General features: G+C 36.3%; 2 protein-coding genes across 3 annotated transcripts in view; both read right to left on the bottom strand.

Annotated features, from left to right (window-relative positions):
- Window positions 1-27352, bottom strand: part of LOC133527638 (nose resistant to fluoxetine protein 6-like) — a 356837-nt gene that overhangs the window by 204507 nt on the left and 124978 nt on the right. The gene's annotated exons all lie outside the window — the stretch shown is intronic.
- LOC133527646 (phospholipid phosphatase 2-like) overlaps window positions 1-27352 on the bottom strand; it is a 162772-nt gene that overhangs the window by 124307 nt on the left and 11113 nt on the right. The window contains exon 1 of one of the 2 annotated variants that reach the window (XM_061864747.1): window positions 8921-9671. The exons of the other annotated variant lie outside the window; for it this stretch is intronic. The gene's annotated coding sequence lies outside the window, so the exon portion shown is untranslated. Of the gene's footprint in view, window positions 1-8920; window positions 9672-27352 lie in introns of those variants that run through there. 2 annotated transcript variants of the gene reach the window in all.

Below are 27352 nucleotides of genomic sequence, written 5' to 3' on the forward strand. Positions count from 1 at the left end.
AACAGCTACGTAATTTTTCGAAATATCGGGTCCTTATGCATCATGTGCATAGTACCCTTTCTATCAGTCCTTACGCCGTGCATAAAGCAACGTTTCCATTAGAGAAGGGTCCCTAATCCTCATGGACCTGAATCGTTTAATTTTGAGAGTCAATGTAAATGAAATAAATAAATAAATATTATATGGACATTCTTACACAAATTGACTAAGTCCCACGGTAAGCTCAAGAAGGCTTTTGTTGTGGGTACTTAGACAACGATACATATAATATACAAATACTTAAATACATAAAAAACATTCATGACTCAGGAACAAATATCCATGCTCATCACACAAATAAATGCCCTTACCGGGATTGGAACCTAGGACCATCGACTCCATAGGCAGGGTCACTACCCACTAGGCCAGATCGGTCGTCATAATAATTCACAATAATTCTGCCTTGTTTATCACCAGATGCTGTACCTGGATTTTATTAAAGGTGATTACTGCATTTGCGATATGCAGGACAGGATTTTATCCTGCCTGCTAATCTGGGGATCCTGGGTTTAAATTCCGGTAAGGGCATTTATTTATCTGTGAGTTAGGCACCAATATTTGTTTCTGATTATACAGTTTAATTCTGTAGTTAAATAATAATAAGATTGGCTATAACACTAATTTGCGTTTTAGTTTGACCATCGCCTTGAGCATCGCCGTCGAGTCGCTAGCCTATCGGTGTTCTATCGGATACATTTCGGGGAGTGCGCACAGGAACTGCACGACCCGATCCCACCTTCCCCTTTCCATCATCGGACATCCAGGCGTGGGGAGCGAATGCACCCGTTCGTGGTAAACATTCCATTTGTTCGCACTAAACGGTTTGCCTCCTCTTTTTTGGTACGGACGGCTAAAGAATGGAATGCGCTCCCGCCATCTGTATTCCCTGATAAATATGACCTCGGTCTCTTTAAAGCAAGAGTGAGCTCCATCTTAGGCCCTGTCTTCACTTTCCATCAGGTGTGACTAGAGCCAATCGCTGATCAGTTTTTAATAAATAAATAAAAAAAATATAAAGTTTCAGAACAAGTTAGCTAGTCGTTTAAAATGAGAGCGTTACTACATTTGTATGGAGAACCGATTATGCTGCGGAGGAAAATGAGGACTACCTACGTTTGAATGGAGAAGCGGTCGTCACCTTTCCTCTATTATTATATCGTATGGCTTTTCCTGACTGAAGATTTACAATGTTATTTACAAAAAAAAGAAATATACATATAATTATAGTTTTAAATCTAAATTGAGCAGCCAATCCCTTGCATCTGCTGTGAGGACAATTAGGTCTTGCATGCCTCCAGCAAACCGCCTCTTAGGACATTTCTCTACGATGTGAGCGATTGTTTGGATAGGCTCCCCACAGTCACAGGCTGGTGTCGGCGAAATTCCCCATCTGTGGAGGTTGTGATTGCAGCGCCCCACTCCCGTTCGGATACGGTTTATAGTGACCCAAATCTTCCGTTGTTCTTTAAAGCCAGTCGGCAGTTTAGTGGCGTCTATGTTGGAGTCACCATCTTGTTCTTGCCACTGCTTTCTCCACTCCGCAGAAACATTAAATGGCTCTTGGCCCTGTAGCTGGTAGTCAGACCAAATAGGTTTGCAAACCTTTCCTCTTAAATCTTAGTTACTCCTCGCTATTTTCTTTCGCTCAAGAATGGTTGGTAATCACTGGTAAAACTAAAGGCAATAAGCCGAGACGCAGAAGCCCAATGAGGTGGACAGACCAGATTCTCTCAGCCCTAGATGTGACGCTCCACGGTGCCCTACATTCAGCGACAGACAGAAAGAGGTGACAGCAAATTGTCAAAGAGAAGCTGTTCCCTAGAAGTGGCCACGACCCTCAGTGTTGAGGAAACCGATGCAAGAAGGAGAATGGTTAATACATCTCACGAGAATGCCAAGCGGATTGAATACAATAGCACACATGTTTTTATTTAAGGTTATGTTTATTTAAATCTGTTCGCACGTGACGGAAGTCGTAAACTCGTATTTATGTGTAACCTATATGTAAACATATATTATGTGTTTATATTGCAAGTATAAACGGACCATATAAAGTATAGCGGAAATGAACAAATATACTAGAGCTAGAGTCTGTGCGGAAAGAGAAGAGCCGTGGAACATAGGAGGACCAATAATATTCTGGACAAGACTGCAAGTGTCATTTTAAAGTTTTAAACGTCAACCTTCTATTAAATTATGACGTTTAAAACACTTGCACAGTCTGTCCTATCAGAATCGCTGCCAACTAATGTACTTGTGACCACCTGCAGGTGAACTAAACACCCAAGACACAGGAACAAAATAAATATCCGTGCTCATCTCACAAATAAATGCACTTACCAGGATTTGAACCTAGAACCATCGGCTTCATAGGCAGGGTCACCCACTAGGCCAGAGCGATCGACCTACATAATTGTTTGTTCTATGGCGCTGAGAGTGTTAAAGCACGACCAGAAATATATGATCATTGTCAAGAGGGCGCTGTTATTCTCATGTATAGGATGACAGTTCAGTTTAGTATGAAAATTTAGTTCCATTGGAATTCCGCAATATGGCGCGTGATCATATATTACTGGTCAGGCTTTCAATAAACGACCGTCATTCAGTAAAATCGTGCTTCCGTATTCCCCAAAATAAATGCCCATAAGTATTACTACATATTACTAACTACAGTATATCTTCAGTAGGTACTTATTTAAGGCCCCGTAGCTTCGTGTTCCTCTCTCACTCTCACTGGGCGTAAGCGTGATGTGCGTGGTTGATGGTGGCAAACAAGCATACGGCCCGCCTGATGGTAAGCAGTCACCGCAGCCTATGGACGCCTGCAACTGCTATATATATATAGCCATATTAGAGCTATATATATATATATATATATATATATATAGCTCTAATATGGCTTGCAAAACCGAACTTACTTTTAAAAACTTTATCGCAGGTGGGGCAGTAAAGTTGGCCAGATATATTATACGTATAATTATAGGAGGGTTTCCGCCGGGATTCACGTCCCGCCGTTTCGCGTCAAGGTCAATGAGACGAGCGTTTTCCAGTTCACCTCTGGCCGCAGAGAAGCTTCTCTGCGGCCAGAGGTGTTATAAGCGCGTTGCCGACCCTTTACAAAACCTCTACACTCCTTTTTTGAAGAACCCCATACTGTAGACCCTCGGGAAAACCTCGGGAGCTTATTCCACAGCCGGTGCGTCCGCGGGAGGAAATTCCTCTTGGACCGCTATCATGCTATTGAATTTTTAATTTGTTGTAAGTTTAAAAAAGAAAAATATAATCGCTGAGTTTCATCAGAAATAAAATTGCGCATTTTTAGAAGCAATTTTCTTATTTTTAGCTTTTGTGCATAAATTGTTACAATTTATAAGTGCGTGTTAGACCTATGTTTCTGATTTTTTTTCTATCGAGTGAAAGTCAAAAATGAAGTCACTAGAGAAAATCATTTAGACCTATGTTCGTGTTTTTTTTTCTATTGAGTGATTAGATGAACTGGGATGGAGAAAATCTTGAGAATTGCTTTTTTTGGCAACCGTGTTGTTCTAAAAAAAGCGGTACGATTTTTTTTAAACTCAACTCTCAGAACCTACGGCACCTTAAATATAAAATGTTAATCTCTTTTTTTATGACGTTTACAGTGCGATAAAATCCCGTGGAATCCGGCGGAAACTGTTATAACCGCTAATGAATATACCACACTTGGATGCGGAAAAGTATGGGTTTAATATAATCTTTTTTATCCTATTATGGGCAGAGTTACTATTTTAGCAGCCTGACTGAAGTAGTAAATTATTTTTTATCTCTTTCTTACAAAATACATAAGTCAAAATGACAGACAAAGAAAAATAATTCATATAATGAATAACGCCATTAATTATTATCTTTTTTCGTCTTTCTTCTCTACGTTAGTTTTTTTACAATAGGAATATAAAAGTATAATATAAAAACATAAAAAACAATACAAAATACATATAAACGTATTATAAAAAAAAACTAATATAGGGTGCCGCCAGCAGCGAAGCTGCCGGTGGTCAGGAGGCCTACCGCGAAAACCGAAATTCGCAGATTGCGGGGATCTTTCTCTTTTACTCTTATTAAGACGTAATTAGAGTGACAGAGAAAAATGCTCGCAATTGGCTATTTGACTGTTTTTTGTAAATAATTTCAAACGATCTTGATTTTCCTGAGGATCAAATGTCTAAATAGGACTCATGGCATTTAAGCAACACAAAGGTCAGAAATTAGAGTTAAAGTCTGACGCTCGCACTCGACGATTGAAACGCCTCTAACAAAATGATAAGGTGATGTGAATGTGACGTCACATCATATAAGTTTTTTTTCGCGAGGTCATGGTCATCACATTCATTTTTTATTTTATTTTTTATACTACGTCGGTGGCAAACAAGCATACGGCCCGTCTGATGGTAAGCAGTATCCGTAGCCTATGTACGCCTGCAACTCCAGAGGAGTTACATGCGCGTTGCCGACCATAACATTAATAGTGTTTTTTTGCCTTTCGTTCTATTGCATAATGTATATTATTATTATAAATACGAAAGCAATTTTGTCTGTCGTCGATATCCGTCTCTCTGTTACAGATGTAGTGAAAAATCTTTTCCCGTCGTATTTTCTCGGAATCGTTCGTATTTGTCATGCTACTTCAATCAACCTCAGTAAATTTTGTACTGAGACTGAATGAAATAGCATAACACGTTCGTACGTTCCGTAAAAAAACGATGGGAAAGGATTATTCACTACATTTGTACCCCTAGTGTACATTTATTCGATAGCGAAACGTGAAGTCTAATTTTATATGGGATTTTGAGTTTCCAAAACGTTCCACTTGGCGCGCTGTTTCTAAATCCCATACTAAATGAGACTTAACGCAAACGCGTACGTCACGTTTCGCTATCGAATGAATGTACACTAGGGGTACTGTACCTGTTAACGCTTAAATTGAACCGATGAAGCAAACACACAGACGTTCATTTAAAAGTGTTGTTAGTACATTGATTACACAAAGAGTAAAAACCACAAAACTTCCGCACTTAACTGCGGAAAGGAAACTCATTGTGCTGTTCAATCAAGATTCTTAGGGAAATGTGGGGCAGGCCTTTGAATCTTATAATTCTTAAGATGTAAGGAAATGCTTTGAACCTTCAAAGGCTCAAATATCAATGAGTCTTACTGGTTTCTTTATATGTAGTTTACTTGAAGAGGAAGTAATGTTTTCGCATAGTTTTAAGTATAAGTTAGCTTGAACTCGAATAGAACTTTAATCCTTAGATGCATGAATTATCAATACTCACTAAAACAAGCGTAAATCGTGAGTAAAAAAAATATCAAAATATCAAGGTTAGATGGTTCTTTAAAGTTTAAATAGGAAGTAAAGGTTTCGCATAGTTTTAAGTGTGAGCTTTGAGTCAGAACCCCTAGTATAAATATATTCGATAGCGTGCCGTGAAGACCGCGCTTGCGTTAAGTCTCATTTTGTATGGGATTTAGAAACAGCGCGCCAAGCGGGGCATTTTGGAAACTCAAAATCCCATACAAAATGAGACTTAACGCAAACGCGTACGTCAAGTTTCGCTATCGAATAAATGTACACTAGGGGTACAGAAGTTTGTTTACGTACGTCGAAGATACGTTTCCGTGTTCGTTTTTCTCCAATCATGTATGTTTAAAAAAAACCGGGCAAGTGCGAGTCGGACTCGCGCACGAAGGGTTCCATTATTTATAAAAACGCCTAAAAAATTATGTTTGTTGTATGGGAGCCCCCCTTAAATATTTATTTATTCTGTTTTTAGTATTTGTTGTTATAGCGGCAACAAAAATACATCATCTGTGAAAATTTCAACTGTCTAGCTATCACGGTTCATGAGATACAGCCTGGTGACGGACGGACGGACGGACGGACGGACAGCGAAGTTTCAGTAATAGGGTCCCGTTTGACCCTTTGGGTACGGAACCCTAAAAATCTATCTTAAACGCACTTTCTAAAAAAAATGATCATATTTATTTTAGAGGGAACTCATCGATTACTTTGTTTTTTATTAAGAGGGAAGAATAGCTTTGCGATCCTAGCGAAATCACGGTATTTTTTCTATTAAATTCCATTTCGGAAGAAAACGTTTTCCACTAACTAAATCTTAACAAATCACTTTGATTTTGATGTCGATCGCTTCAGCATAATATTCTAGGTTTATAGGTTTCGCTTTAAAAAAAAGTATTTTTTTATTATTATTTTTTTTTTATTTATTTAACACAAAAAAAACTTAAATGGTTTTTACAAAATTATATTCCGCCAAACTGAAGACAGTTTGTTGGCGGATAAAGCGCTCTTTACCATGATGTTCTACCCATTTATAACCTACATACTTATAACTTATAAACTACTTAACTATAGTCTGTATCTTTAGGTATTTAAATAAAGGTAAACAAAGTCTACCCTCAAATAGCTCCTTAAGGCAGCTGAGGGTAGATGAAAACATTACATGATCAAATAATGTACTTAGGTTTAAAGTCAGGTCGTTCAGTGACAGATCCAGGCGGTTTTGTATTTGGTTGGTTAACCGATAAATATTAAAACTACCCGAAAATGTACAAATTGTTTGTTTACCTTTTTTTAAATACCTAAAGATACAGACTATAGATCGGTAGGTATACTACAGTTATGCCATACAAACAATATACTATTACTATTACTATTACTACTCACTACTATTATCATACAAATCTAAAAGTTTAGCTTGCAGTCTTTTCTTATATTACTATTACTACTCACTACTATTATCATACAAATCTAAAAGTTTAGCTTGCAGTCTTTTCTTATATATTTGTTTACTACTATACTTTTTTGTGTTCCATATTTAAAAAAAAAAAACCTATATAACTACTAGGACGACCGGTTTGGCCTAGTGGGTAGTGACCCTGCCTACGAAGCTGATGGTCCCGGGTTCAAATCCTGGTAAGGGCATGTATTTGTGTGATGAGCATGGATATTTGTTCCTGAGTCATGGGTGTTTTCTATGTATTTAAGTATTTATAGATATTTATATATTATATATATCGTTGTCTAAGTACCCTCAACACAAGCCTTATTGAGCTTACTGTGGGACTTAGTCAATTTGTGTAATAATGTTCTATAATATTTATTATTATTATTATTTATTTATTTATTTATACCTAGTTTTTCATTGTGTTATTAACATACAAAAAAATCAGTGGGAAAAACGTTTATTTTACTAATATTTATATGGACGACGTGGTATAAGGTACTCCCTCTTAAATAATTTAAATTTAATAACAACAAATTTTCCATTGCTCGGATTAAATATTAACTCATTTTAGAGTTATTTCCGATACTAACGACAGTAATCATTACTTATTACTTACCTAATGAAGAGCGGTATGTTTGTTTTATTTTAATTGTTTGAGATAATAAACGTGTCACCAGTGAAATGTCTATTGACATAATTTTTATCAGTTATTATAATTAGATGTAATGAACTGATTTAAAATTAACGATGTTTTTTTTATCATCGTCAGCAAGCCTGATGGTAAGCGGTCATTTCATTTTATTTATTTCATGCAAAAACCATGATTATGTGTTATATTATATATAACACCTATTACGTGTTACATAAAGATTTGGTCACCCTGCAAGGGCGTAGCCGTCTTAAAAACTAGTTTAAAGCTAAAAAGTTATAGTTTTTAATTACTCTTTTAGGTATAGGTTAACTGGAAGAGCTCCCTCTTAGGGTTAAGTTCGCCTTTGTACTACCCAATTATTTTCTATCCGATGTAAACAATATTTATTTATTTTTTTGTATAATTCGACAATTAGAGACTGTATGTAATAAAGTATCTAATATTTAATTGATTCCATATTTGTAATTGTATTTAGTTATTTATTGTAAAAATTGACATGTAAAAGTGCCCCTGTGGGCTATTTGCTGAATATGTTTGTTTGTTTATTATACTTAAACGAATTAGTCGAATCGATTTTAAATTCGTGATAAATTATTATCGTAAAATATTCTACTTATGACAAGGCAGTATGGCTTAGCGCTTTAGACTGTCCAGGTGGACGAAAAAAATAATCGTAAAATATTCAATAACTAAGATTTAATTTTTTTACATAAGTTACGTTGCATACCTATAATTGAAATATTGTTTCGAATTACCTAGTTGACAAACCCTACCTAATATTATCATGATATAATAAGTTAATGTTAAGTTAAACCATTTTTTTGTATTTTATGTGCATGCGTTTTTGTTTTAGATTTTAAGTTTTGACTGATGATTGTTGTGCTAAATTGTAATTTTAATTGTATGGAATAAATGTAAAAAAATGGTTCATATGCAAAAATATCAAACATTGAACATTTTTGGCAATTATTCATTGTTACTGACATAAAGTTTAAGTAAAATTACATAATTCTGCTTATTTATTTTTAGATATTATTAAATTAAAATGTATTTTTGAATACATAGGTAAGTTTGTAGACCTGCTTAGATTTGTGTTGTATTATTTATAATATGTATTTAAATGGATAAAGTTTTTGTATTGTAGGTTTTTCGGGTATGATATCTGATTATTACTTATTAAATCATAATTAAGATACCGAAGTCCGAACTACAACAAAGTAGACGAGAACTTATTGTTGCAAAATTATTAAGTATTTCATTAAAAAAATTAATCAGCATTAAACCGTGTGCACAGAAAAAATAATCTGTGTGTTTACATTTTAAAAATCAAAGAGGGTATTTAGAAAAAATATTGTTTATAAATAAATAAAAAATATTGCATTTTGAATAGGTTAAGAAAATATTCACTTTTCTCAAAAATAAACTAAATTTTAATAATCAAACTCACCAAAAAGTTACTCCGAATTTCTATTTTGCCAACACTGGCATTTTGTAGAAAATCCCAACACAGCTCCAAACAAAATAAAAACACAACACTAGTCCAAGTTCGATTCGGAAAACAATTCGATAAAAAACAGTTGAAGTTGAAAATTCAAAAACAGAATTCGATATTTAAAAGTTCGCGTAAACCGTTCGCGTTCGTGAGTTCGACTCGACGCGCGTTCGTTCGTCGCGCTGTGCAGCCGGTAACTGACGGGCTGTTTAAGTGCTTAGTTCGACTGCACCCGTTCGAATTCTTACGGAGATTCCCGTGCGTTCGAGCGGCTAATATTGACATAATCATTCTATTACGATTACATTATTTTAATCAAATACGCTAGTCACGTTAATAAAATTAAATAAAACTCGCTATTTCTTCGCAAATTTATCAATAATTTTATACTTTGACCTATTAAACTGCAAACGAAATAAGTGATAACCTATACAAGTTCAGCGATTGATAAAAATGCTAAATAAGATAGCTAATTACGATGTAAACAAAAATTACCGCGCGTGAAGATAATTAAAGTCCACTACTCGACACTAGATGGCGATAAAATACGGTCCATGTTGAGTTGATAAGTTCATCTATTCGCCACGAGATGGCGGTACTAGTAAGCTAATGTAATAAGTTGTTTACATTTCTCAATCTTGTTACATGATAAAATATGCTTCCTAAACAAATTCAATTAACATATTTGCTGATTTGCATTCGTGGTCATCTGACGAAGGCTGCGTTGCGGATATTTTACATACAAATTGGATTATTTTGAATGTTTTGTTTTGGTACCTAATAATTTTGATTGAACCATATTTATAAACATAAGTAAGTAATGATTTATTTATTACCTAAGTTATTAAAAAAGTTATTTTTAGTTCGTCAGATACAAAATGATTACTTCAATCAACATTATCTAATGTAATTTTCTAGTAAATTACTTCGTAGTAAATCATGATGATCTCACGCGATGAGACGCCTCTGCACGACCATTACCTGTACCTGTGCCTAGTCGTTTATCGTTATTTATGAATACCGTAGACGGCTGGAACGAAATTATAATTCGACCTTTGTAGACGAAACAATTTGACGTTAAAACTCTAGAGTTGAGTAGAGTTGTTGGACCTAGGTCCATGATGGGGTCCCAGTGCGCACAAGTTTTTTGCAGAAATCGCGTAGCGTCTGGTTGACGTAACTGGTGACCGAAGAGCTGGCGGCTACGTCGCACAACTTATCAACATTGCGATACAACGAGGAAATGCCGCCAGCATCCTTGGTACAATGCCTCAAGGGCCTATTTTAGATTTAAACTAGTCATAGTAATCCTCTGTATATATCCAATAAATATATTGTTATTGTAAATAAAAAGTATATTCCCCATTTTGCGGGTGGGACGAAGTGGGACGTTTTTCCGCCCGCTGTAACATTTGTGGTTATGATTCCTGTATAAGTATATTAACAGCACCAATCATGGGACATTTAAGAGAAATTTGGAAGTATTTTTGTTATTTCACCGACATCTGTATATAAATTTCTACCGCTTTATGCTTTAAAAGTTGAATATCCAATTCTTCCTTTATGTTTTCTATGTATTTAATGAAAGCTATCGGTTTCAATACGATTAACCAATTAAAACTATGGTTTTTTGGCCCAGTCATGGTATGTATGGCGCCATTAATATTCAAACTGACAAATATCAATGAAAAATTAAACTTAACCAGTTCTTTGGGTCTTGTTCCAGCAATTAAAAACTGATGGTAAATACTTGTTTTACAGGATTTGTCTATATCATCCCATTACTGGTGCCTGTTCCATTATAGGGGTGTTTACTATATGTATTTCCTGCGTTCACATAAAATACACGGAATCAAGTCAAACGTGGGAATTGGATAGTTAATAAACATTACCAACATAACCGATAGGTCAATTAAGCCAGGTTTGCACGGATGTATAAACAAGCATGCTAGTGACAACGGAATCGGCTTTCAACAATTTTCTATTGGCCAGTAGATATATGTGAACGGCACCAATCATGGAACACTTAAGAAAATTTGGATTGTTTTTGATATTTCACCGACACCTGTAAAATTTCTACCGCTTTACGCTTTTAAAGTTGAATGTCCAATTCATCCTTTATGTTTTCTGTGTATTTAATGAAAGCTACTGCAATTGGTTTCAATATTATTAACCAATTAAAACTATGTTTTTTTGCTCCAGTCATGGGATGTATGGCGCCATTAATTTTCAAAATAACAAATATCAATGAAAAATTAAACTTAAGCAGCTCTGTGGCTCTTGTTTATGGTAGAATGTTGCCAGCGATTAAAAACTGATGGTAAATACTTTTTACTAATATCATTTTTTTCTAAACTGAATAGTTTGCGCGAGAGACACTTTCAAAGTGGTAAAAATTTGTGCCCCCCCCCCCCCCCCCCCCCTGTAACTTCTAAAATAAGAGAATGATAAAACAAAAAAAATATATGATGTACATTACCATGCAAACTTCCACCGAAAATTGGTTTGAATGAGCTCTAGTATGTAGTTTTTTTTTCAATGGTACGAAACCCTTCATGGGCGAGTCCGACTCGCACTTGGCCGCTTTTTTTAGCATTAGAAAGAATTTGTGTGTTTTTTTTTAAATATGATTAACCATTTTTCAATATCAACGGAACCCTAAAAACAGACTAAACGGTATCAAAACAAAAAAAAAAATATTACGGCTAGACTCTTAAACTATGACTATAATACATGTCTCGGACAGACAGACGGACCGACATGGTGACTGTTATCTTCAGAATCTTACGAATAACATACAGAAACATAAAACCATTGCGAACGCCGCGTGAACCATTTACTAATGTACTAATGGCCAGATATTTTACTTTTTTTATTGAAAAATGCCTAAAAAATGCCTTAAGAGAGGTATGGGCATTGTGATTGTCATCTCGCTTTGTGTGGTAGGGCACAGCACAGCGGATGTCATTCCAGATCTAGAGCAGAGCCCAACTGGGGAAATAAGGGTCCACCTTACAGAAAACTGCAGCCAAATAATACTAGACCCTACACAGTGTTGTGTTCCTGCCGGTGAGCAAGGTTGCCAGAGCTCAATGAGGGTGCGGAGTGTTAGGGTCGGCAACGCGCATGTAACTCCTATGGAGTTGTAGGCGTACGTAGGCTACGGAGACTGCTTACTATCAGGCGGGCCGTATACTTGTTTGCCACCGACGTACTATAAAAAAAAGACGGGATCCCGGGATATCGCAATACCGGTATCCTGGTATTAGAAGCCCTAATTTTGAATTTTCAATTAATAAATTTAAGAATCATGTAAAGCGTAAACTTATTTCTAAAGCTTATTATACCACACAAGACTACATGAATGATAAAACAACGTGGGATTAATTGTGATTCGAAATGATTAATTATTTATTATATTTGAATAATGATGGTGAAATGGATATTCCAATGCATGTACTTCCTTTGTTGTTTTTTTTTTTATTTGTTTGTCATTTAGAATTTATTCTAGAAACATTCTAGACTAGTATTTTTTATACAATTGTTTTTTTTTGTATGACGATATTTTGTGAAATTCTTAGTATTAAATTTGATCTATGAATTTTATTAATTAGTATTTATATGGAATAATATTTACATCAATAAATTGCTCTGATAATTAGCTTAAGATATTAATATGTAATACTGTCTTACTATTCGTAAGTGCGTGTTGCTAGGCCTACATGAATAAAGTATATTTGAACTGAACTGAACTGAACTGAAACTCCATAAGGCAAGCGTAACGTAGGACGCCCATTTCTCCGCTTTAAGGACTGCGTAAACCGCGACCAGAAAGATGAAGTTCTTCATAAAATGCTGTATTTATATTGTTGCCAAGCGTGTTTATATGAAATGTAAAATTGGCTCTCACTTTACACTCTGTCAAGTCAAACCCGTTTTATCTAGATAGCCTAGATTTCACTAAGTACTCAGTAATTGTGTGAGATCACTGAGATCCCAAGCGCTCTGCACATTTATGAAACTTTGGAGTTATAATATAATCTCTTGTCTGTGTATGATAAAGAATCTGTGCGTGGGAATTGAAAATCTATTGTCTTAAATGTCAAGGTCACTTTTTCAAAGATCAAATTTGACAGGCGCCATGCGAGAGATTAAACTCTTTGTTGATTCATAAACTTATGTAAAAAAAATTTTTTGTTGCTATTTGAAGAAATGTATAAACAAATCTGTGTTTTTTGTCGAGAATGTATTTTTATTTTGAAGCATTTATACCTGGAAAATTAAATGTACATATCTGGATGAAAGATGCAACGAAAACTACGTACCTAATTGTTTATATATATTACTAACTATCTTCTAACAGTTCTAACCGCTACGCCAAAATCTGCATAAAATTATTAAGTATTTCCAATGACCAATTCTATAGTTATTTCCATCCCCTTTTCACTCCTTTAACGAATTATTTCCGGGATAAAAACTATGTCCATCCCCAGTTCTCTATAGCAAATATCATCTAAATTGGTTCAGTGGTAAAAAGAGTGAGGAGGTGACAGACAGACAGATAGAGTTACTTTCACATTTAATCGCAAAAGGTCGATCTTCAATACAAAATTTGTATTTCGCTCCTTTTTGTACTGACATAATGGGTTTCCCAGAGTATAGTAAATATAGACTTAAGTTTCGTTTCGTGTTTCTACTCTTATACGAGTAAACGACTGTCATTAGGCTAGCCCCCGTGAAGAACCTTAAACAAGTTACAAATGGAACCCACGTCAATGCACATCGGATTGAACGATCAAGCAGTTACCTTGATCTCGACCATTAACGGGTATACGACGGTAACTAGGTGTATGATGGATCGCGTTATCCATTTGATAAAATAATCATCTCTGTTTAACATCGCATGCTCGACAGAGAGAAACACTACCATTAGCGCGGTCACCTGGACAAGTGCGACCATCATAGCGGTACTCGTACGCAACTGAACCAGTTTTTGCGACGGGTAAACTTGATATTGAATTTAAATTAAGTGGTATTTCATTTACTCATTTTAAATACGTATCCTAAGTCGTTAAGGCTACCGATTTTGTTTTCACCAGTTGGCGCCAATGTGCGCCATGGTGGTTCAATAAAAAAAAAAGCTCTCAAAATTCAGTGTGTTGTGTTATAATGTTCTATAATATTTATTGATGAAAAAAAACATTAACGCAACTCATCACCACCATCATTAAGCCTCCAGTCGCCCACTGCTAAGCATAGGCCTCTCTTTGTGTACCGTAAAACCACCCAACAATAGTCAAAAGCTCCCAACTATGGTCCACAAATAAACTCAATTTTTCTCGTTCAGGTGTGTATTTTACTATATTTTTGTAGTTCTAAGGCAAAGTATTTTTATAAATGGAAGGTAAAACTAGGAGTAAACCACAAGGAACATTGGTATAGATACTTAATTTCCTTTTGAACTTGTGGACCATAGTTGCAGTATTGGACTATAGTTGGGTGGTTTTACGGTACGCCACTTATCCCGGTCCTACGCAAACGCAACTATCACGCAAATATTTGTCATGATTTATTTATGTTTACATTTAAATAAATAAATATTATTACACAAATTGACTAAGTCCCACAGTAAGCTCAATAAGGCTTGTGTTGAGAGTACTTAGACAACGATATATAATTTATAAATACTTAAATAGGTACATAGAAAACACCCATGACTCAGGAACAAATATCCGTGCTCATCACACTAATAAATGCCCTTACCAGGATTTGAACCCGGGACCATCGGCTTCATAGGCAAGGTCACTACTCACTAGGCCAGACCGGTCGTCAAAACACATCATCATCATCATCATCGGTCGACATTTAAGATAGTAGTTATATTTATTTATTAAGGTTTACCAACAGGTGTAATACAAATACAAATGGACTAAAATAATAACCACAAAAATCATACCGGAGTATTCACCCAGTACTCTACCCCGATGAATACAGGATTAGTTGGGAAAATAACATGATACTACTGGCAACACTGTAGGTAGTGGGGAAACGGAGCAGGTTAGACAGGCTCGCTCACTTGGGTCGAGGCAGTCAAAGAAGACACATCATTATTTTATAATGTATAATAAGATTAACAAAACCTTAAACATTTATCCCCTAAATAAACATGAGTGTAAGGAAAAACGTAAGTCCTGGTTGCTGTCACTAGACTATGTACAAAGTGCTACAAACTGAAAGCATCTTACCCTGATTTACTCACACGCGCACACACACACACACACACACACACACACACACACACGCACACGCGCGCGCACGCACACATACACACACACACACACACACACACACACACACACACACACACACACACACACACACACACACACGCACGCACACACACACACACACAGACACACACACACATCTAAGCAAAAAGATATATATGTAAAATAAATTGCACTGTATTCATATTGGAATGGCATTTGTTTTCTAGTATTAAAACAAGCCTTAATTATGTACTTTAAGTCTAAAATGAAAATGGAAAATGTCTTAAAGTTACTATTATGTTTGGGAAAGGACACTGACTTCTGTAGCACAGGTTTTTACCTAGCTCAGAAGTCAGGGACTTCAACACTAAAATGTACTTCCCTTAATGCCAATAAAAATTTATTTTATTTTATTTTTATTTTTTTATTAGGGATCGGTCAGATCAGGGTACCTGCAAGTACCTCCATTATTGTATTAGTAATAGAGTAACCAGAGTTAGAAGAACCTACAATCTACATACGCATATATTATTTCCATTCCCAATTACATAATAACTAAATAAATATAATAAATTTTAACGCCTTGCTTACCTTTTTCAAAATAAAAAAAAGCTATATTTTAGAGGTTAATATTAAATACAAGGTGCCCGTGAGCATTGCGAGACATTTTAACTAAGCATTCCTGGTAATATTTAGAAACTAAAATGTCATATAAAATTTTCTGGATTAGGCCTAGTTTAAGAGATAATTAAATGTTTTTCGAAATCATTCTTTAGCCATAAGTCGGTACAAAACACATTTTTGACTGCGGTATTGCCACTTTGAGGTCTAGTCTGGACATACCTATTGATTGACATCGAAAAAAAAACTTTTTAGTTAATTTTAGGTTATGTGTTTATCAATAAAAATTACGTTATATGTACATGAGTGTTCAAAAAAGCGAAAAAAAAAAACAAAAAAAATATTTTTTTTTCGAATTTCACAAAAAGTCATATAACATTTTTTGCTTCTGTTACCATCAGGAATGCACCATTAAAATCTCTCGCAATGCTCACGGGCACCTTGTATATTTATATGTATGTTTATTTTATGTATGTGTATTTAGAATTTAAGGTACATTCGTTTGAATATTCTATATCTTCTTGTATAATCGTGTGCAGTAACAGTTGGCAGCGTGACGGCATTGTCGTGTAAATGGCAGGAAACGGCAGCGTTGACCCATTCCTTTGTGTTGCAGTGCGCCCAATAACTATTGCTGTTGACTAGACTTCGAGCACTTTGAAGTAAATATAGGTGTTGGCAGAAGCAGTGAACGATTACACACACAGCCCTAAATATTATTATGAATGCGAAAATAAATAAATATATATTATAGGATATTACTACACAAATTGACTAAGAAAATTAAGTAAAGTAAGTAAAAAAAAGCGCCAAGTGCGAGTCGGACTCGCCCATGAAGGGTTCCGTAACATTTATGACGTATTAAAAAAAACTACTTACTAGATCTCGTTCAAAACAATTTTCGGTGGAAGTTTGCATGGTAATTTATATCATATATATTTTTTAGTTTTATCATTCTGTTATTTTAGAAGTTACAGGGGGGGGGGGGGGGACACATTTTACCACTCTAGAAGTGTCTCACGCGCAAACTATTCAGAAAAAAATTATATTAGAAACCTCACCATCATTTTTGAAGACCTATCTATAGATACCCCACACGTATGGTTTTGATGAAATTTTTTTTTTGAGTTTCAGTATTATTTATTTATTTATTTATTTTGAACTGTAATAATATACAGCATTACAGTCGAGACCAAAGCACTGTACAATTCAGATTATATAATAGGATTACATACTAGGAAAAACAGATCACAATCAACTTTCGTCCATCACCTCGCAATACCGCAGACACATCTGATACACAGCCGTCCATCGACTTGCAAACATATCACAATCTGGTGCCCATGACAGAAGGGAGTTCAGCAGCCTTAGAGCCCGCACAGCAGGCGAGTTTTTAACAGTATATGTAGTATATGGGGAATCCCCAAAATTTTAGTTTTTTTTTTTCTATTTTTGTATGAAAATCTTAATGCAGTTTATAGAACACATCTACTTACCAAGTTTGAAGTATAGTCCTTATAGTTTCGGAAAAAAGTGGCTCTGACATAAACGGACAGACACACGGACATGACAAATCCATAAGGGTTCCGTTTTTTGCCATTTGGCTACGGAACCCTAAAAAGTAAGTAAAATTTTCTAATCTGGAAAAGGGCTCAACTAGTATTTCTTCTTAAGGCGCTAGTGGCTCATGAAAGAGAGTTGGGAAACTACCGTCCAGGAAATGTCAGGATTTTTAGTGTGATATTGTAATCCTAAGCTCACATAACATTAGTTTAGCAGTACAATTTAAATTAACATAGGTAATGCATAGCTAACGACATTATCCACAAATGACAAGCAAATTATGCAATATTATATATTATCCAGTAGGGAGTTATACAAGGTGCCCGTGAGCATTGCGAGAGATTTTAACGGTGCATTCCTGATGGCAACAGAAGCAAAAAATGTTATAGGACTGTTTGTGAAATTCGACAAAAAAAATGAACCTTTTTTGAACACTCTTGTACATAAAACGTAATTTTTATTGATAAACACATAACCTAAGATTAACTAAAAAGTTTTTTTTTTTAATTTGGGGGTAGCCTCTCGAATACATTTTTTTAATTTTTCGATGTCAATCAATAGGTATGTCCAGACTAGACCTCAAAGTGGCAATACCGCAGTCAAAAATGTGTTTTGTACCGACTTATGGCGAAAGAATGATTTCGAAAAACATTTAATTATCTCTGAAACTAGGCCTAATCCAGAAAATTTTATATGACATTTTAGTTTCTAAATATTACCAGGAATGCTTAGTTAAAATGTCTCGCAACGCTCACGGGCACCTTGTATATTTTAAGAGGGAAGAATAGCTTTGCGATCCTAGAAAAAACGGTATTTTTTCTATGAAATTCCATTTCGGGAGAAAACGGTTTCCACTAACTAAATCTTAACAAATCACTTTGATTTTCACGTCGATCGCTTCAGCATAATATATTCTAGGTTTATTGGTTTCGCTATTTTTTTTTTGCTTTGCAAATTTAGAAAGAGAAAGGAAAACCTATAAACCTAGGTTTTAATTGCGTCAATAACATACTAAAAAAATCATGGAGAATGGAAAATATTTCGAAGTAGAAAAACGTTTTTTCTACGAGGAATTCCCTTTTAAAACTGTTGCAATTACGTTGCCGACCCAAATATAGTCTTCCAAAAGGTACTAGTTTAGAAGGGTTCTTGCCAAAACGGCTAACTGTAGAAAATGGGTGTTGATAGTATGGAGGATGATGAAAGAGTGATTTGCAATATTTGATTAGTACAAAAAGTGGTTTAAATTTAGATGCCGCGTTAATCTAATTGGCCGCGTTAGAAAATATGTAGAGCGCTCCTATTGGTGCTTTTGAAAAACCTCCGAATACTATCCGAGCCCGACGAAAGGTGGAGGTAAGGAAATAAATCTCCATGTACAAAAAAGTGTCATCAAAAACCCTTCAATAGGTGGCGCTACAATACCTAGAATACTTGACAAAAAATCAAATCATAGACAGCGCACTTCACTCCGTCAATAGCGCCTAGGTTCTTAGCTGCTCTGGCGCTACTCTAGAGAGATTTGTAACTATTATTTATAGCTGACAGCTGGACACTTTTGCAACAGTTCTACCATAAGAGATGTCACTCCTCTTAATTCGACACTCCATACCGAGCCCGACGGCTGCGTTTAGCTACTGCATTGGGAATATTTTTATACAATAATAAGTTGCATTCACAACAATTACCTACCAATAAAATCTAAGGACTTTACCTCCTCGACCACACTGGTTTTGCATACGAAAAACTAATATTTTTAAATCAAAATGCGCCGCGCGTGAGCGTATGTGCGCGGTGCCGCCGGCGCCAGACACGGTGAATCACGTTAAGAGCTGAATCAACTAAATTATTTGTTTTTAATTCACATTTTTAAATATTAAATATTATAGGACATTATTACACAAATTGACTAAGTCCCACAGTAAGCTCAATAAGACTTGTGTTTAGGGTACTTAGACACAACGATATATATAATATATAAATATTTATAAATACTTAAATACATAGAAAACACCCATGACTCAGGAACAAATATCCATGCTCATGACACGAATAAATGCCCTTACCAGGATTTGTAACCCGGGACCACCGGCTTCATAGGCAGGGTCACTACCCACTAGGCCAGACCGGTCGTCAAATATTAAAATATTAAATACCTATTGAAACTCTAGGTTCATGGGGTCCCAGCGCGCACAAGTTTTTTGCAGAAGCGTCTGGTTGTCGTAACTGATGGTGACCGAAGTGCTGGGGGCTTCCTCGCACAACGTATCAGCATTGCGAATTGCGATACAACGAGGAAATGCCGCCAGCATCCTTGGTACAGCGCCTCAAGGGCCTATTTTAAATTTAAGCTAGTTATAGTAATATCCATTATGTATATTGTTCTTGTAAATAAAAAATGAATAAAAAATTGCGCCCAGAATATTACCTAATAAGGATAAAATTTAAAATGTGTCAGCGTTAGAATTTCTGTGTATGGAATTTGGGACAGTCATTATAGGTAATATATTTAAATACTTATACAAATATATATTATGGAAGCGCTGGTGGCCTAGCGGTAAGAGCGTGGACTTGCAATCCGGAGGTCGCGGGTTCAAACCCCGGCTCGTACTTACCAATGAGTTTTTCGGAACTTATGTACGAAATATCATTTTGATATTTACTAGTCGCTTTTCGGTGAAGGAAAACATAGTGAGGAAACCGGACTAATCCCAACAAGGCCTAGTTTACCCTCTGGGTTGGAAGGTCAGATGGCAATCGCTTTCGTTAAAACTAGTGCCTACGCCAAATCTTGGGATTAATTGTCAAGCGGACCCCAGGCTCCCATGAGCCGTGGCAAAATGCCGCGACAACGCGAGGAAGAAGAGACAAATATATATTATGCATGTCTTGTCTGAGAATAAAGTGTAATTATTTACATATGCATTATTCTCTTCTTCTTCTTCCTCGCGTTGTCCCGGCATTTTGCCACGGCTCATGGGAGCCTGGGGTCCGCTTGACAACTAATCCCAAGATTTGGCGTAGGCACTAGTTTTTACGAAAGCGACTGCCATCTGCCCTTCCAACCCAGAGGGTAAACTAGGCCTTGTTGGGATTAGTCCGGTTTCCTCACGATGTTTTCCTTCACCGAAAAGCGACTGTTAAATATCAAATGATATTTCGTACATAAGTTACGAAAAACTCATTGGTACAAGCCGGGGTTTGAACCCGCGACCTCCGAATTGCAAGTCGCACGCTCTTACCGCTAGGCCACCAGCGCTTTCTACATAATAATAGAGGTATATTCCAAGGTGATGCACTGAGTCCACTGTGGTTCTGCTTAGCTTTAAACCCCCTTTCCAATATATTAAATTCAACTTCTGTCGGGTACCGTTTACATTACACAGACTGCGACAGATATACTGAGAATATAAACCACTTATTTTACATGGATGACATAAAACTTTACGCTGACAATGAGACCGACCTGTACGACCTGACTAGCTTGACAGAACAATTTACGAACGACATTAAAATGGAATTCGGAATAGACAAGTGCAAAATAAACTCTATGAAAGCTGGACAGATATACCAACATAACTACACGCTAGGATCTGGGAAACAAATTGAATCACTTGACGAACAGGATACCTATAAATATTTAGGATACAATCAATCACGCCAAATACAGTATAAAAACACGAAACAAAAACTAAAACAACAGTTCCGACATAGACTTAACACAATCCTGAAATCACATCTTTATGCACGTAATACAATAAAAGCCATAAACACATTTGCTATACCCGTTCTCACATATTCTTTTGGCATAATAAACTGGACTAAATCAGAGCTCAAAGCATTACAACGTACCATTCACACCACAATGACCAGATTTCGAAAACATCACCCAAGGTCATGTGTTCAGAGATTGACGCTACCGAGGAAAGAAGGTGGAAGAGGACTTATCGACATAACAAACTTACACAACAGACAGATAACAACATTAAGACATTATTTTTTTACTAAAGCCGAATGTTCCACACTACACAAAGCAACATTGCAGAATGATCGCAAGTTAACGCCACTAAACCTACAAGATAGTACAACGCAAAAAAATGAAAACCTTACAGACGACAAGACAAAAATCGCTGAATGGACTAGGAAGTCTCTCCATGGCAGACATCGTCATGACCTTTGCCAACCTAATGTCGACAAGGAGGCGTCGAACGCGTGGCTGAGGCGTGGCGAACTGTTCCCGGAGACTGAAGGGTTCATGTCGGCGATACAAGACCAGGTAATAGAAACCAGAAACTACCAGAGATACATAACAAAAACCCTGACCAACGTTCAACTCATGTAGAAAATGCAATAGCTGCCCGGAAACTATTCAGCATATTACAGGTGCGTGTAAAACAATAGCCCAGACTGACTATAAACACAGACATGACCAAGTGACAAATATTATTCACCAAAAACTCGCTCACCAACATCACTTTATTACTGCTATAGAACCCCACTATAAGTATAGACCTGAAAGTGTACTAGACAACTCTTCAACCAAGCTTTACTTTGATAGAACCATCCTCACCGACCGAACCACCCATCATAACAGGCCCGACATTACGCTGATAGACAAAACTACTAAAACCGGATTCCTCATAGACATAGCCGTCCCTAATACACACAATTTACAAAGCACTATTGCTGAAAAACTAACAAAATATATTGAACTAAAAGACGAGATATCCCGCATATGGCATTTACAGAAAGTAACAATAGTACCAATTGTCCTATCTACAACAGGCGTGATACCAAAACAACTCCACCAATCTTTAAAGACTTTAAAACTCCCGGGGAACACATACAACCTCCTCCAAAAAACAGTCATTCTTAACACATGCAGATTAGTAAGGAAATTTTTGCAAACTGATCAATCAACCGCTGCCTCAACGATACCGACACATGAAACCTCAAATATCCCTACGTCTGCACAACCAGCTACACAACAAACAAATGAAGGTGTACCATAGAGTTACCTGAGATGCACTTGGCTTCGGCCCGTGCATAGCAGTACGCCGGTGAAAACCGAGAAAAAAAAAGATAAAAAGAATAATAATAATAATAATATTCTTTATTGTGCACAACGAAAACATGATTAAATACAGTAATTAACATAAAAAACTAACTACATATGCATTATTCTAAAGACAATAAATTAGTTAGGTATATACCTACTAATTAAAATACGACAATCAAATCCAACCAGGAATGTCTAACAGGTGGTTTTATTTGCTAGACCATAATATTTGCCGTGCCTTCTTTATCTATTTCTTTAAAATAACCTTACTTAATACCTAAATATAATAATATATTAATATTATATATATTAATATTTAACCAATACCTAAATCCTGTAGCAAAATACTGAAGCTGACATAGATGTAGCGTAGTAGAATAAATAATTAAATAAAATTGTTTATTTCGGACCAACATAATCCATAGATGAGTTAGTAGAATGTATCTTAATAGCCTAAGGGTTAGTGTACACAAAGAAAAACAATGCAAAATAGCGGCCAAGTGCGAGTCGGACTCGCGCATGAAGGGTTCCGTACAATTTAAGACGTATTAAAAAAAAATCTTCTTACTAGATCTTGTTCAACATTTTACCACTTTGGACACACATTTTACCACTTTGGAAGTGTCTCTCGCGCAAACTATTCAGTTTAGAAAAAAATGATATTAGGAACCTAACTATCATTTTTGAAGACCTATCCATACATACCTTACACGTATATGTTTGATGAAAAAAATTTTTTTTAAATTTTATGACGTATTAACAAAAAACTACTCACTAGATCTCGTTCAAAACAATTTTCAGTGGAAGTTTGCATGGTAATGTATATCATATATTTTTTTTAGATTTTTCATTCTGTTATTTTAGAAGTTACAGGGGGGGGGGACACACTTTTTTTCACTTTGGAAGGTTCTCTCGCACAAACTATTCAGTTTAGAAAAAAATGATATTAGAAACATTAATATCATTTTTGAAGACCTATCCATAGATACCCCACACGTATTTTTTTTTAATTTCATGACGTATTAAAAAAAAACTACTTACTAGATCTCGTTCAAACCAATTTTCGGTGGAAGTTTACATGGCAATGTATATCATATATTTTTTTTAGATTTTTCATTCTGTTATTTTAGAAGTTACGGGGGGGGGACACACTTTTTTTCACTTTGGAAGGTTCTCTCGCGCAAACTATTCAGTTTAGAAAAAAATGATATTAGAAACATTAATATCATTTTTGAAGACCTATCCATAGATACCCCACACGTATGGGTATGATGAAAACATTTTTTTTTTTTTAATTTCATAACGTATTAAAAAAAAACTACTTACTAGATCTCGTTCAAACCAATTTTCGGTGGAAGTTTACATGGCAATGTATATCATATATTTTTTTTAGATTTTTCATTCTGTTATTTTAGAAGTTACGGGGGGGGGGGGACACACATTTTACCACTTTGGAAGTGTCTCTCGCGCAAACTATTCATTTTAGAAAAAAATGATATTAGAAACCTCAATATCATTTTTGAAGACCTATCCATAGATACCCCACACGTATGGGTTTGATGAAAAAAGATTTTTTGAGTTTCAGTTCTAAGTATGGGGAACCCCCAAAATTTATTGTTTTTTTTCTATTTTTGTGTAAACATCCTAATGCGGTTCATAGAATACATCTACTTACCAAGTTTGAACAGTACAGCTCTTATAGTTTCGGAAAAAAGTGGCTGTGACAGAATCGGACAGACAGACGGACATGACGAATCTATAAGGGTTCCGTTTTTTGCCATTTGGCTACGGAACCCTAAAAAGGAAAAAATCAAAAAACTAGAATTAAACTTAAAATATCCCCACTTTTAGGGCTACTTGTGCCTCCCTATCGTAACAGCAACCCAATATTTAATTTATTTATTTAATAATATCAACTATGTAAGTAAGTAACTAAATATTCTTTACAGTACATATGGTGCTACTTTACCGGACTAGTGCGAAAATTAGCATATTACATAACTATGTCGAACATTTAAAGGGCCATATGTACTGTAAAACGTTGTACGATACATGTGCGAATAGGTAATTCGCAACTCGTGTCGATTTAAAGCACTCGCTTCGGTCGTGTTTAAATTTATCGCCACTCGTTTCGAATTTCCTATTTTTCGCACTTGTATCGTAATGTACTATTATTGCAACACGAAGAAAACAAATTTAAAAACAGATTTACAATTTAAAGAAAGGTAGCAACAGTCGATCTTATCGCTGTATGCGATCTCTTCCAGACAACCAAATAATGCATAATAGTGTATATCAAAAATTAATTTATTGACAATAACAATATACATAATGGATATATACAGATGAATACTATAACTAGCTTATATCTAAAATAGGCCCTTGAGGCATTGTACCAAGGATGCTGGCGGCATTTCCTCGTTGTATCGCAATACTGATACGTTGTGCGAGGAAGCCGCCAGCTCTTCGGTCACCAGTTACGTCAACCAGACGTTTCGCGATTTCTCCAAAAAACTTTTGCGCGCTGGGACCCCATGGACCTAGAGTTTCAACGCCAAAAGGTACAAAATGGTATTCTCTACCGAGGCTCTTATATTTATTACGTTTCAAAATTTCGGCGCTTTCCGCCGCTGCGCCCGCTTTTACATTAGTCCGTTGGAGGTGGGACGGTGCCAGTGTGTCTACGCAGGTAGCATCCCACACTAACATCCGTCCCAAGCTCCAAGGAACCAAGGACACCCCATCAGGCCTCTTGCCATCATCCCTGATAATGCCAGTTGGCTCAAGAAGAGCAGGCACATTGATGGTGGCAAGAGATCGACGGATTATGTCATTAAGCGACGCATGTCTTGAAAAACGACCTGCACTTTTTTGACAAGATAATCCGTGGTGTCCCAGTGTATTAAATTACAATATAAATTATCCTCCTCTTCGGTGAAGGAAAACATCGCGAGGAATCAGGACTCCCAATATGACCCGGACCCGGGTACGTCCTTAAACTACGTCCACAAGAGAGGTATGGGCATTGTGAATGTCATCTCGCTCTGTGTGGTAGGGCACAGCACAGCGGATGTCATTCCAGATCTAGAGCAGAGCCCAACTGGGGAAGTACCTCCACCTTACAGAAAATCGCAGCCAAATAACACTAGACCCTACTCATAGTGTTGTGTTCCTGCCGGTGAGTAGGGTTGCCAGAGCTCAACGAGGGGTGGGAGGGCGTTAGGGTCGGCAACGCGCATGTAACTCCTCTGGAGTTGCAGGCGTACATAGGCTGCGGATTCTGCTTACCATCAGGCGGGCCGTATGCTTGTTTGCCACCGACGTAGTATAAAAAAAAGACCTAGTTTCCCCTTTGGGTTGGGATTTCAGGATGGCAGGCATCACAATTTTTATGCCTCTTTACGTAAATCCTGAATACATTTTTTGGATATTTGGTTCGCCAGATCAAATAAATACCTACATAATATTATTTTTATACCACAACAATTCAGTAGGCAACAATTCTGAAGTGTAACAAAGTATTTCCCCTATACGCAATCGATGGTTACGTGTAGTAGGTTAATTATACTAAGTACCACGCTCATATCTGACTATCGGTCGACCTTATGAGTTTATAATAAGGTTTAAAATCAGTTAACAGTGCGGACGGTACATTACGATACTAATGTAACAAATACTTATACAATAATAGCTAAAACCACACAATCGGAATAAGTATTTATTTGTGTTTGTGATTCATTCGGTATCAGTTTAGGTAGCCTACCTACATACCCACGGTGACGTAAAGGGGGAGTCACACGGTCAAATTAGAGTTCTAATTTTGAATTGATTATGATTATTTTGTTATAAATTGAATTACTTGTCTATTTTTAACGAGTTGCCTTTTTTATGTATATATGCTCTACTATATATTAAACTAAAATAACTAAATACATGTCTGACTTTACCTGTTTATATTTTTAGATATTCCCAACCTACTCACTTCCGCTTTGAAATTGTTCCATGCATTAGTTTCTAACTTGTGTTAAATATTAATACTTGCTAAATCACTGTGTGACACTGCCTATACTGTTCTGAGCTGTCTTCTTGCCCTGGGCTCCACGGAAGACCAGCGCTGTAGCATATATATGTTACAGCATATGCTGAGTGGTGTCCAATTGTAGCCTCTATTACAGCATCATCACTGTAACTATTGCATGTTAGTATAAGTTACTAGTAGTTATAACTGTTTAGTGTATTAGATCTTCTTTCTTACTTTTTTTTTCTAATGTGGTGCTGTTTGTAGATGGTTTTGCAATAAACGTTTTTCTATTCTATTCTATTCCAATAAAAAATGCCCCAGATCTGTCGACCTAAATAAATAATGCGATACTAGGTTTTGCATTCACGGGACGTTTAACCTCCTAGGTTCCTACGTAGGTTCCTTAGTATCCAGGTTCTATATATCTTAGATAGATAAAGATAGTCTATTATTCAAGGAGGCATATTACAATGTGCTTATGAACGTCAAATTAAGCTACACCGGCTCTAACTCTACATCTCTGACTCGAGAAGATTTAAATCCACCTTCAATTGGAGGGTATCCCAATATGGACCGGCAAGAAACTCAGCGGGACACATCTTTTTGTTTTTTTTTTAATACTACGTCGGTGGCAAACAAGCATACGGCCCGCCTGATGGTAAGCAGTATCCGTAGCCTATGTACGCCTGCAACTCCAGAGGAGTTACATGTGCGGTGCCGACCCTAACCCCCCTCCCACCCCTCGTTGAGCTCTGGCAACCTTACTCACCGGCAGGAACACAACACTATGAGTAGGGTCTAGTGGTATTTGGCTGCGATTTTCTGTAAGGTAGAGGTACTTCCCCAGTTGGGCT

The sequence above is a fragment of the Cydia pomonella genome, chromosome 18 (genome assembly GCF_033807575.1).
Source record: "Cydia pomonella isolate Wapato2018A chromosome 18, ilCydPomo1, whole genome shotgun sequence".
Classification (NCBI taxonomy): domain Eukaryota; kingdom Metazoa; phylum Arthropoda; class Insecta; order Lepidoptera; family Tortricidae; genus Cydia; species Cydia pomonella.